We start from the raw sequence: 14,052 nt of genomic DNA on the forward strand, positions 1-14,052 counted from the left end.
TAAACATCGAAATGTCAACAAGAAACGGAAATGAGAGGGATAATTTGGTGCATGACAAAAAATTATGAAATTCAATATGTTTTATGCAATAATGGTATGGAAGTAGCTCACCTATTTAAGGATTGTGAGGAAACAAGACAGATCAAAGAGAAATATATGGATAGGTTGGAGATAGAGCAAATCGATCAATGAACCTAAATTTTACACTGTTGTTAAGTTATTAAATAGAGAATGGAAGGCACCAGAGAGAACAGCAAAACGATGTAATATCATAAAAGGAACTAAATGCAAATGATAAATGAGAAGTTTCATGTAACTAGTAGTAAGAATATGTATGTGGAGGTATCCTGGACCCTTGTGACGTAGATAAAATCTAGGAAGAACGGCAAATGCTATGTATATATACATACATACATTATCATTATTGTTATGCCATTCAGCGTTCAGTCTGCAAGCCTCTGAGAATTTACTAAACGTCGCCACAATCCTCGATTTGCAACTAGTGCTGTGGCCTCATTTAGTTCCATACCTCTTATATTTAAATCGTTAGAAACAGAGCCTAATCATCGTCGTCTTGGTCTACCTCTACCGAGCTCGATAGCTGCAGTCGCCTAAGTGCGGCCAGTATCCAGTATTCGCGAGATAGTAGGTTCGAAACCAACTGTCCTGTCCCATCGTCGCCGTAAGACATATCTGTGTCGGTGCGACGTTAAACAAATAGCACGGAGTCCATTATTGGCCTAAGTAACCTATCCTCCTCCATTCGCTTCATATGACCCAACCACCGAAGCCGGTTTATGCGTACAGCTTCATCCATCGAGTTCGTTCCTAAATTAGCCTTTATTTCCTCATTCCGAGTACCCTCCTGCCATTGTTCCCACTTGTTTTTACCAGCAATCATTCTTGCTACTTTCATGTCTGTTACTTCTAACTTACGAATAAGATATCCTGAGTCCACCCAGCTTTCACTCCCTTAAAGCAAAGTTGGTCTGAAAACAGATCGATGTAAAGATAGTTTCGTCTGGGAGATGACTTCCTTCTTACAGAATACTGTTGATCGCAACTGCGAGCATTAGCTTTACGACACCTTGATTCAATCTCATTTACTATATTACCTGTCCTGGCAGAACACACAATCTAAATACTTGAAATGATCGACCTGTTATAGCTTTGTATGACCAATCTGACATTCAATTCTGTTGAATTTCTTACCTGCTGACATCAATTTAGTCTTCGCGAGGCTAAATTTCATACCATACTCATTGCACCTATTTTCAAGTTCCAAGATATTAGACTGCAGGTTTTCGGCACAATCTGCCATTAAGACCAAGTCGTCAGCATAGGCCAGACTACTTACTATATTTCCACCTAACTGAATCCCTCCCCGCCATTTTAGACCTTTCAGCAGATGATCCATGTAAACTACGAACAACAAAGGTGAAAAGTTACAGCCTTGCCTACCCCCTGTAAGTACCCTGAACCAAGAACTTATTCTACCATCAATTCTCACTGAAGCCCAAATGTCAACATAAATGTCTTTGATTGATTTTAATAATCTACATTTATTTCCATAGTCCCCCAGTATAGCGAACATCTTTTCCTTCGGTACCGTGTCAAATGCTTCCTCTAGATCTACGAAACATCAAATCAACTGCCTATTCCTCTCGTAGCATTTTACAATTACCTGGTGCATACTGAAAATCTGATCCTGACAGCCTCTCTGTGGTCTGAAACTACACTGGTTTTCATGCAACTTCCTCTCAACGACTGATCGCACACTCCTTTCCAAGATGCCAGTGAATAATTTGCCTGGTATACTAATCAATGAGATACCTCGATAGTTGTTGCAATCCATCCTGCTCTCTTGCTTATAGATAGGTGCAATTACTGCTTTTGTCCAATCTGAAGGTACCTTACCAACACCCCATGCTAATTTTACTACTCTATGATGCCATTTCATCCCTTCCTTCCCACTATACTTCATCATTTCAGGTCTAATTTCATCTATTCCTGCTGCTTTATGACAATGGAGTTTATTTACCATCCTTTCCACTTCCTCAAGCGTAATTTCACCAACATCATTTTCCTCCTCCTTGTGAGCTTGGCTGTTCGCAACACTACCGGGATGATTTCCTTTTACATTGAGAAGATGTTCAAACTATTCCCACTACCTCTCCAGTGATTCCCTGGGGTCTATTACGAGTTCACCTGAATTACTCAAAACACTGTTCATTTCCTATTTCCCTCCCTTCCTAAGATCCTTTACTACTGTCCGGAAATGTTTCCCTGCTGCTTGACCTAGCCTTCCCAGGTTATTACCAAAATCTTCCTACGACTTCTTTCTGGATTCAACAACTATTTGTTTCGCTCTGTTTCTTTCATCTACGTACAAATCCCTGTCTGCCTCGGTCCTTGTTTGGAGCCATTTCTGATAAGCCTTCTTTTTACCTTTACAAGCTGCTCTCACTTCATCATTCCACCAAAAAGTTCGCCTTTTCCCATCTTTACACACAGTTGTTCCTAGGCATTCCCTTGCTGTTTCTACTACAGCATCCCTATATGCCACCCATTCTATTTCTATATCCTGAACCTGTTTACTGTCTACTTTTCGAAACATCTCACTAATCATATCCATGTACTTCTGTCTAACTTCCTCGTCCTGGAGATTTTCTACCCTTATTCGTTTGCATACAGATTTCACTTTCTCTACCCTAGGCCTAGAGATACTTTCACTGCAGATCAGATAGTAGTCCGTATCATCGAAAAATCCGCGGAAAACTCGTACATTCCAAACATTTGCTGAATTCGAAGTCGGTTAAGATATAGTCTATTATGGATTTGGTACCCTAGCCTCCCATTTGTAGCGGTGTATAGCCTTATGCTTGAAGAATGTATTCGTAACAGCTAAACCCATACTAGCACAGAAGTCCAGCAAACGCTTCCCATTCCCATTAGCTTCCATATCTTCCCCACATTTACCAATCACTCTTTCGTATCCTTCAGTTCTATTCCCAAATCTCGCATTGAAATCGCCCATTAGCACTATTCTATCCTTGCTGTTGACCCTGACCACGATGTCACTCAATGCTTCATAAAACTTGTCAACTTCATCCTCATCTGCACCCTCACATGGTGAATACACGGACACAATTCTTGTCCTAATTCCTCCCACTGACAAATCTACCAACATCATTCGCTCATTTACGTGCCTAACAGAAACTATGTTGCGTGCAATGGTATTCCTGATGAAGAGCCCTACCCCAGACTCTGCCCTTCCCTTTCTAACACCCGTCAAGTACACTTTATAATCTCCTATCCCTTCCTCGTTATCTCCCCTTACTCGAATATCACTTACCCCTAGCACATCCAGATGCATCCTCTTTGCTGACTCACCCAGTTCAACTTTCTTTCTTCTATAAGCCCCATTAATATTGATAGCTCCCCATCGAATTCCATTTCGTTCGCCAAGTTGTTTCAAAGGAGTCCCTAGCCTGTCAAATAGGAGTGGGACTCCGTTACTCCCATACGTCCGAGGCCTGCTTAAAATGTTCTGAGCTCGGTAAATTCATGAAGCAAGATGCTACCCTACTTGCACATAGTCCAATTGAGGATCTCTTTTCTAACGGGTTATGGACCACCGGTGAATTGTATAGTCCTAGCCGCCTGAGCACTAGGAGGGCCATGGCTCAGAATATATCCGAGATGCCCACTCCCATTCCATAGCAACTGGTATCCCGACTCTCAGGACCACTTACTAGGCCACTCAGCTGTTGCCCATGGTTCACGAACTAGGACGTGACTACAGTAACCCACACCATGAACCATATGAATATATAATGATTAACTAAAGATACATCCAAGTGCTATTTTTGGGAAATACTGTATATTTTAAATAATTGTTATATATTTCGTAATTGGGTTATATTGTAAAAAACTAACTGCTTATATTATTTATTATGATTACAATAAGTGAATACTCTCTCCCCAGTTAGTGGTCATCGATGACTGGGAAAGAAGAATATTTAATTCATTCATTTATTCATTCATTCATTCATTTATTCATTCATTCATTCATTCATTCATTCATTCATTCATTCATTCATTCATTCTTAATTTATCCTACTGGGTGTTCCTCCGGCCCTCGTACGTCCGGAATGTGGTTTGGGTTATACCTGCCTGTACTAAATTCTGTGAATTTAGGCAGCGACTCGCCAATCGAGATCGTTTCTAAGGCTATTAGTTTATCACTAAAACTGATGACATACAAAGTACCCTTAAATGCATTGGTGGACGTTTATTACAAATTAATTATCACGCATTCATCTTCTAATAACGTGAAGACAAATAGCTATAGCCATATAGCATTTCACTGTCTCTCCCCCTCCACCTAACTCCATTTCAGACAAGCTTGTTCTATCAACCAAGTCGAAGAAGTGATCTGTATTCAGTTCAGCTGTTGTCGCCGGAGGTAACAAACTTGAAGCTGGTTTAATATACTGTAAGTACAGAAAATGTTGACGAAGTTGCGATAACGAGGTTCTTCGTTCATGTAATTGATCTCATTTGTCATAATATCACAAATTCAGAAGCTTTGACAACTTTAATTTAAAAATTGTTTTACTTATATACGCATGGATAAAAGTGATTCCTTGATTAACAAGTGTTCCTTCGCAGAAGTGTTACGGTGTTCAATGTGTTATAATTGTTAGGATCGCGTAGCTGTGAGCTCGCATTTGGAAGATGGTGGGTTCGAATTCCACCGTCGGCAGCACTGAAGATGATTTTCCGCAGTTTCCCATATTCACACGAGGCAAATAACTAGGCTTTACCTTAATTAAGGATACGGCCGCTACCTTCCCAGTGCTATTCCTTTCCCTTCCTTCCGTCGTTGAAAACCTGCGCTGTGTTACTGTGACGTTAAGGAAAATACATCACACACAGACAAACAAACCACTCACAAAAGCGATAACACTACATATAAAATATTTGCTGACAAACGCTTTTTTCTAAATTATAGCAACTAATACACACAGAGTAATGCACCACTACATCGGAACAAGGAAAATGATACTGGCAACTGAGGTGTTTACACTTTACACAGCTGCACACTGCCTCGAGTTGCAGTTTCGGGACTCCCCCGACACGTGTTTCCACAGTGATCTTGCAAGTACTCCAACACATTTTTAACATTGACATTATGCACAAAAGCAGTTTAAATGCATGAATGTGCCACGAAAACACTAAGATGAGCGCCTTTTATTAAAAATTCCAAAATATGCATTTCTATGTACTATAAATCCGGCCCCGTGGTGTAGGGGTAGCGTGCTTGCCTCTTACCAGGAGGTCCCGGGTTCGATTCCCGGCCAGGTCAGGGATTTTTAGCTGGACCTGAGGGCTGGTTCGAGGTCCACTCAGCCTACGTGATTAGAATTGAGGAGTTACCTGACGATGAGATCGCGGTCCCGGTCTAGAAAGCCAAGAATAGCGGTCGAGAGGATTCGTCGTGCTGACCACACGACACCTCGTAATCTTCAGGCCTTCGGGCTTAGCAGCGGTCGCTTGGTAGTCCAAGGCCCTTCAAGGGCTGTAGTGCTATGGGGTTTGGTTTATGTACTATAAAGTTAGGCTTAATAATTTGTAAACGGATGATTCGTGCACGTGACATACAAGCATTATGCCATCAAAAATGTCATTCTGGCTAAAAAGGTAAACTGGTTCCTATTTATCTCTTGGCAATAACCCAACTTCATCTTCTAGAGAGTAAATATTTTATCTTCAAATGATGATGATCTCGTTTGTGGTCTGAGACTACATACAAATGTTATCAGAGGGAAAATACTTATTTTGCTCTATAAAAGAAAAAAATAATCATTCTCCTACCTCTATTCAGATTACGGTTTCCTGATCTCCGTTTCCATTACTTTTCGTCACGTGCAGGACCAATAATTTAGTATTTGAGTAAATCTAGCTGTAGTGATAAAGACCATTCTGGGAATTCGATTCCCAAATGCACAGGATATAGTCTTCTTTACCTATACTAGACTTAACTAAAGTTGGCGTCTGACAGATAAGGTTGGAGGGAGGAGCACTGCACGTGCCATTTCACGATGTTGCCACATTCCAGCATTCCTTTCTACATGCTCTTACCCCTCGCTTCCGGCTCACTTGTTTCCTCCTTCAATCTGACCACTGTGATCTCTTGTAGACTACCTGGCCAGGCGGTGTCGTCCCATTTGCGATCACTCTTATACAAACAATCAGGTTCTTATCAGTGACAGTGACAGGTTTGGCAACTCCCAGCAAGACGAGCCTCCCACAAGTTTTATCTCCATGGCAACCGCAGTCGCCCCACCCTCGTTTCCATGGCAACCACACAGCCACTCCCTTTATCCCGCCTCGGCAGGCAGTAAACGGACTTCCCTCTACGAAATGTCACAAGCCATCTCTTATTATTAGCAGTATACACGTTCGACACAGGAGACAACATGGCGCAAGTCTCAAATCATCAGTTTATAAAATTACTTTTTGCAGACATCGAGGCCCAACTCCAGAAAAAAATTCTCAAGACCATGTCCGCTACTTTCCCAGTTACTAAATATACTTGAATAAAAATGCGCACATTGATGTTGGTGGGAGAGGTAATTAATTTTACTAGAAGAAGTTAGTATATCCTGTACATTTATCAGACTGTGAAAGCACGAAATGTAATATTTAGAACATTATAATGTACCTGTAAAAGAACACATTAAGAACATAATAACGTGTTTCGTTGTATAAGAATATCCTCAGATTCTCTCAAACCGCTTTTAAATATGCGAATATTGCCTATATACAACTTTATTTACGCTGTGTTCTCTCTCTCTCTCTCTCTCAGGTAAAGAGTAGGTAATTTTGCGCACCGTATCTCATGTATACAGGGGGAAATTTACGTCACTGATTTACTTGGAGAGCAATTCTCCAGTATGCAATTAAAGCAGCAGAAATGAACCGAGGTTGGAGAAAGACCAACACAATTAATTGAACAGGTAGATACGATGATTAGACAAGTTCGGTAACCACAACCATGAATAGTTATCACTGCTCGCATCATTATCTGTGATGGGTCTGATAACTAGTCGTAGATCTGTATCGACTGCTCATGTGCAAGAGGCAATTAACACTGTTTCTATCACAGCCACCGACGGGTTGCTATGGAATAAATCCATCACGAGTAACACAATTTATTTTCATTTAATACATTAATTTCTAAGTAATACATTTGAGGATACTGCGCAGACCAAGTTACGATCCAGTGTCCGCCCAGCAGTCATCTTAGGAGTTTGTGTGCGCCATAGGCGAATAGCACAACACACTCTAAAAAACTATGCCGATGACCTCATATTTACCACCTTACAACAACAAAATCTAACCAAATATTTGGTTCTCTTTTGTACAAAATTAAATGTAAACTAACATTTATTATACTCGATTATTCTATTACTCAATTGTTGTCATTATTCTTCAGTAAATGAATCAAATTTTAGATTGTTAACTATAATTACGGTCAAGAAAGCCAAGAATAATGGCCGAGAGGATTCGTCGTGCTGACGACACGATGCCTCGTAATCTGTAGGCCTTCGGGCTCAGCATCGGTCGCTTGGTGGGCCATGGCCCTTCGGGGCTGTTGTGCCATGGGTGTTTTAAAACTATAATACCATTGATAATGAACAACGTTATTGTTATTTCAACATGGGATCTGAAAGCCTGATGATATCACGCATATTGACTGAGGTCCACAGCCAGGTTGGTGAGAACCACTGATGAAGGTAATAAAGTCATCAAACTCTTAATTTATGAGTCCATAAGCTGTACAGAACAGGAAGAACTGAATGAGGCAATGCGAGCACCGTTTCATTGGTCAGGAATGTACATCCACTTGACCCGTTTGCAGGTCACTAGAATGTGCTTCTCAATACTAGCACAAAACTGAGTTCAGGTTCAGGATCTAATGGCAGAGGGCAATCTAAGTACATGGTGATTTATTTAAAACGGCTAGTTTTCAATAGGATTCAATTCCTGTCTGTTAGAATGTAGATGATGCAACCACGTTCCAAATATTAAAAAACCTGAGGGAGATGTACTTAAATCATAGAAGAAGTTGGAAAACAGCTATATCGGTCGCTCAATCCTTAGGCAGATCGTCGCATCATTTCCTCGGCAATTGCATTGGTTTAGTCATGATGTTTGTATTGAAATTATTAATAATTGTCGGAGGTCGATTTGCTTACAATTTATCCTTGAGATAACCCCACAGGAAATAATCTAGTGTCGTTAAGTCAGGTGATCTTAGCAGCCACAAATTCTCAGAGATTACTCTGTCCTCAAATTACCTACCGATCAGAGCGGGAGACTCAGCTGACAACGGGCAAATCCCTTCTTGCAGAAAATAATCCTGAATTAGCTTAATGTCGTCTATTTGCTCGACAGATTGTATGAAAATGTCCTTGTTCCGGTCTGTGTTAATCGTTTCCGAGAAAAGGAATGGACCTACTATTCGGTTTTCCCAAACTGCGCATCAAACTCCGACCTTCTGCAGGTGCCTTCATGAATACCGTGTTGTAATGTATGTCCCAAATGGGAATATGTTGAGCATTCGCGTAACCAGGCAGATGAAATGAGGTCTCATCTGTGCACCAATGATTTTCAGAATTCCCGGTAGCCGTACAATAAAATCCGAGAACCATGTGTAGTAACAGACTCCTTTTTCCTTATCCGCCTCCTGCAACTCGCGAATATCAGTCATCTTGTATGGCCACGGTTTCTTTACTTCGATCGCTCTTTGACGAATGCCCCGCCTCCTGAGACAAACGTCGTAACGATTCCCTAGGAGACCGAGGCAAACAAGGCTGAACGACATCTTACACGTCTGCCAAACCAGGTGTGCCAGACTCGCTCAACAAGACCCAGTTGTTTCCAACTTGCTCACTCTAGTCAGTATCGTATCCCTCTTAGAACGATCATGCAAACCATACACACTCCTGAACGCCCTTTACGTGGGTACGATGGAATTCTTAATCCAATACTTTTTCACTAAAAATACGCGCTGAAGCAATATGTAGAACAACTTGAACGAATGTACAGTAAAACACCAATCAAGCCAGCAAGAGGAAAATTTGAAGAAAAAATGGCGTCTAACAACTTGCGTTTTAAAATGCTCGGTAAGTGAATCTACCAGAGTTTCTTCACACTTAGGAAGCATTCACATTTACCTATCTGATATTTTACGGAAACAGGGTCGTTTGGAAAACCATCCAGTTTATACATATAAACGACTTTGTGTAAGTAAATACATATAATTGTCTAAATATGGACAAAATGAACATAAACCTTCTGCAACTGCAAGGCAAGGCCTGTTGTAAAATTTGGAGCACAGTCAGCTCAGAAACACCTATATAGTTGAGAATTCCCAAAGTCGAACTCCTGTCTTCTGTTAAGCACTTTAGATAGTGGCCACTTACACCTCTACATGAGCTGATCTCTCGAAAACGGTTTATGAAAGTTAAGACGTTGTCGATTATATGATATTCCCTCATCAACTTTATGTAGATAATACTAACAGTAGTACCCATCGTCGGCGGGACAATAAGTGCATGATTACATGCTTGTCCACCCCTCATATTTTCGCCCCAGATTTTGAGACACATTAGCGGGCATGCCTCTCCCTCTCAACGACTTGTTCTGAAGTACTCACCTCCTTGCTCTCTATGGCCCTTTTGCACTTTCATAAGGAAATTTTTAGAAGGGTTATAGGGACGTACATTCAGGGAAATGGGATGGCCTAGGGAACGGTGATAAGAGAACAGGTAACTGGAAGTCAAGTAGGGATGACATAAAAATGTTAGAGCTGAAGTTTATAAGTATTGTAACAAAAGGAATAGAATTAAGAAATTTAATAGATATATACTTACCATATATTTTAATAGGAGTCGAATCATGGCTGAGAATTGATATAATGGATGAAGACATTTTCTCATGGAACTGAAGTGTGTATCGTAGAGATAGGATAGGAATTGTAGAAGGGGAGTATTCTTTCTGGTGAAATAAGAATCTGTAAGCTACAAAAAATTTTAAGTTTTAAGGCTCATTTCTAAATATAATAGGCAACTCGATGTCTTTGGACTGTACAGACCGGGAAAGTGTAGCTCTGACGCTGATTCAGAATTATTTGATCAGATAATCAGCTATGTGGGAAGCGATAAGGAAAGGAACGTGATTGTAGCGGGTGATCTCAAGTTACCAAATTGTGAAGGTAATGCAAACGACAGGAAGCATGACCAACAAATAGCAAATTAGTTAATATGGGAAGGGCATCTGATTCAGAAAGTGATGGAACCAACTAGAAATAAGAATATTACGGATGTGGTGCTGGTAAAACCAGATGAGCTCTATAGAGAAACCGAAGCAATAGATGGTATTAGTGACCACGAAGCTGTTTTGTGGTAGTTAAAATAAATGTGAAAGACAGGAAGATATTAAAATTAGGACTATTACGCAGTACCATATGGCTGATAAAACAGGCATGATGGAGTTTTTAAAATGGAACTGTGATCGGTGGAAAACTGTAAACAAAATGTAAACAGACTCTGGGATGGGTTTAAAGCAATTGTTGAGGAATGTAAAAATAGGTTTGTACCATTAAAGGTGGTAAGGATTGGTAAAGATTCACTACATTAAAACAGAGAATTAAAGAGACTAAGAAGGAGGTACAGGTTGGAAAGACATAGAGTTAGAAATGGCTGTGGAAGTAAGGAGAAATTGAAGGAACTTACTACAAAATATAACCTAGCGAAGAAGGCAGCTTAGAATAACATGTTGGCAATATAATTGGCGGTCATTCAAATTTTAGTGAAAAATGGAAAAGTATGTATATGTACTTCAAGGCTTAAACAAGTTCAAAGAAATACATTCCAGGAATCATTCATGAACAAGGGGAGTGTGTAAGTGAGGATCTTCAAAAGGCAGAAGTATTCAGTCAGCAGTACATAAAGTACATAAAGTACAAAAGTTTGCAGAATTTAATACGGCAAAGAATAAGGAATGCGAAAGAACAACAACTCTCTGAGGAATGCAACGAAATAGAATTAATGAATTCAAAACATAATTTTTTTCAACATGTACAAGAAAATGAAACAAATAACCGGTGCATATAACAAGAAGGGTAGTGGAGTCCTCCTTAATAAGAATGGTGACATCTTAGCGAGCACAGAAGAGAAACTGAAGGAATGGATGGAATATGAACAAAATCTCTTCTTGGATCGCAGAAATGTGGATCATGGTGCTTGGGCAGACGATGGTGTGGATATCACACGTACAGAAGTAGAGTGTGCCATAAGAACAGCGAAGAATGGGAAGGCTCCAGACCCTGATGAGATGTATGCTGAGATATTGAAACTGCTTGTGAAAGTAAAATTCCTTTCATTATTAGTTGACCTATTCAACAGTATTCACCGCGGTGGAACCATTCCTCGAGACTGGCTCAAACTGACTTTAGTAATATTGCCTAAGAGAGCCAATGCAAAATTCTGCAATGAATATACAACAATTAGTTTGATGAGCCACATTCTGAAAGTATTCCTAAAAGTCCTGCATGCGAGAATTTATCATAAATGTGAAGAGTATATCGGAACTTCACAGTTTGGATTCAGACATGGTTTTGATGCTAGAGAGGCATTATTCAGTCTGCAGGTATTAGTCCAATGGTGCCGAGATATCAATGTCGATGTTTTTGCTTGTTGCATCGATTACGAAAAGGCCTTCGATACAGTCCGCCATGATGAACTTATGAACATTCTTTGAGAATTAGGACTTGATGGACGGGACATTCGTATTATTGGTAATCTCTGCTAGAACCAGTGTGCTGGCATGAGAGTTGATGGTCGTGTCTCGGAAGAAGTCTCAATTATGAAAGGAGTTCGCCAAGGCTGTATTCTTTCCTCCATGCTTTTCAACATCTATTCAGAAAAGATTTCTCGAGATGCTCTTTACGGAAAGACTCAATGAGTTGTGGTTAATGGTTTCATCATAAATAACATCAGGTACGCCGATGACACTGTGCTACTTGCAACCAATCTCCAGGATCTACAGGAACTACTTAATGCTGTCACTCAAGCCAGCTGCGCAATGGGCTTGAGGCTTAATGTAAAGAAGACCAAATGGATGGTTATAAGTAGGAAAGAAGATGGCATTCGAGGTAATATCAGAGCAGCAAAGGAACAGGTCTCGAGAGTGGCAACATTTAAATACCTGGGATGTCACATTAATGATGACTGGAACCTTACTCACGAGATCCGATGCAGAATTGAGCAGGCCAGAACTTCTTTTCAGAGACTTAGAAAACTTTTGACAAGCGGTGACCTTTCCATTTCACTACGGACACGACTACTCCGGTGCTTCGTTTTCAGCATTCTGTTATACGGCGTTGAGCCATGGACACTGAGACCATGTGCAAGAAGTTGCAAGCATTTGAAATGTGGACGTACCGAAGGAAACCGAAGATACCTTGGACAGCTAAAATTACCAAAATAGGCGTTTTGCACCGTGTGAGCAGAGAACCAGAAATTCTCACTACCATCAAGAGAAGGAAGCGAGAATACTTTGGTCATATGACGCGGTACTGTAAATACCATCTTCTGCAAGTAATACTCCAAGGGAAAATTAATGGAAAACGTGGTCCGGGTAGAAGTAGGACATCATGGCTCGGCAACTTGAGGCAGTGGTTTGGGGTGACAAAGCTTACTCTGTTCAGAACAGCTATGAACAAACAACAGATCATGCTACTGATCGCCAACTTTCTGCGAGGATACGGCACAAGAAGAATAATAATAAGAAGAAGAAGTACATAAAGATTGTTGGTTACAAGGATAATGTCCAGATGGAGGAGTGGACTAAAACTAAAGAAGTATTAAAATTTTCCTATGACAACAATGGCATTTCTAGTAAGACATAAGTTGAAAACTCGAAAAGCAGCTGGACTCGATAAGGTTTCGGGTGATATACTAAAGACAATGCGTTGGGATATAGTACCATATATGAAGTATTTATATGATTATTGTTTGCATGAAGGAGCTACACCAAATGGATGAAGAGTTGCTATAGTAGCACCTGAGTATAAAGAAAGGGTGATGGACATAAAGGTGAAAATTACAGGCCAGTCAGTTTGACATGGATTGCATGTAAGCTTTGAGAAAGCACTCTTTCTGATTATATTAGGGATGTTTGCGAAATTAATAACTGGTTTGAGAGAAGGCAGTTTGGGTTTAAGGAAAGGTTATTTCACTGAAGCTCATCTTGTAGGATTCCAGCAAGATATAGCAGATATCCTGGATTCAGGTGGTCAAATGGACTGTATCGCGATTGACCTACCTAAGGCATTTGATAGGGTAGATCATGGGAGACTATTGGCAAGAATGGGTGCAATTGGACTTGATAAAATAGTGACTGAATGGGTGGCTATGTTTCTAGAAAATAGAACTCAGTGAATTAGAGTAAGCGAAGCTTTTTCTGTTCCTGTAATAATTAAGAGGGGAATTCCTCAGGCCAGTATTATTGGACCTTTATGTTTTCTTATATACATCAACTAGCAAGATACCCGTGCTTCGCTACGGTATTATACTGAAATTTATAATTGAATGCTTATTATTTTATATATATAATCCGCCAAAATTCGCGATCTGACTCGTTTTCTGGGAGAATCCACCAAAATTCCCGATCTGACTCGTTTTCTATTATTTTACAGCACGTTTCCTCCCATTTTTCAATCTTCCTTTCCAGCAATCGATTTCGTACTTCCCGGGCTAGGCTCAGGTATTCCTCCTGGTCAGTTGGGTCCGTAAATCTTTGCCATCTTTTCCTTTAATCATTTTTAATATGGATAAAATCCTTCAGGAGATCCGGCGTGGTGTCATATTGGGTGCCTTGGCGGCACTGAACCCGCGGCCGGACTGCATTCTTAGTCATTACCCGTCCAGGAGCCGTTACCAGCGCGGTCCGCACATTTGACGACGATCCGGAACA

Source organism: Anabrus simplex, chromosome 1, assembly GCF_040414725.1.
Source record: "Anabrus simplex isolate iqAnaSimp1 chromosome 1, ASM4041472v1, whole genome shotgun sequence".
NCBI classification, from domain to species: Eukaryota; Metazoa; Arthropoda; class Insecta; order Orthoptera; family Tettigoniidae; genus Anabrus; species Anabrus simplex.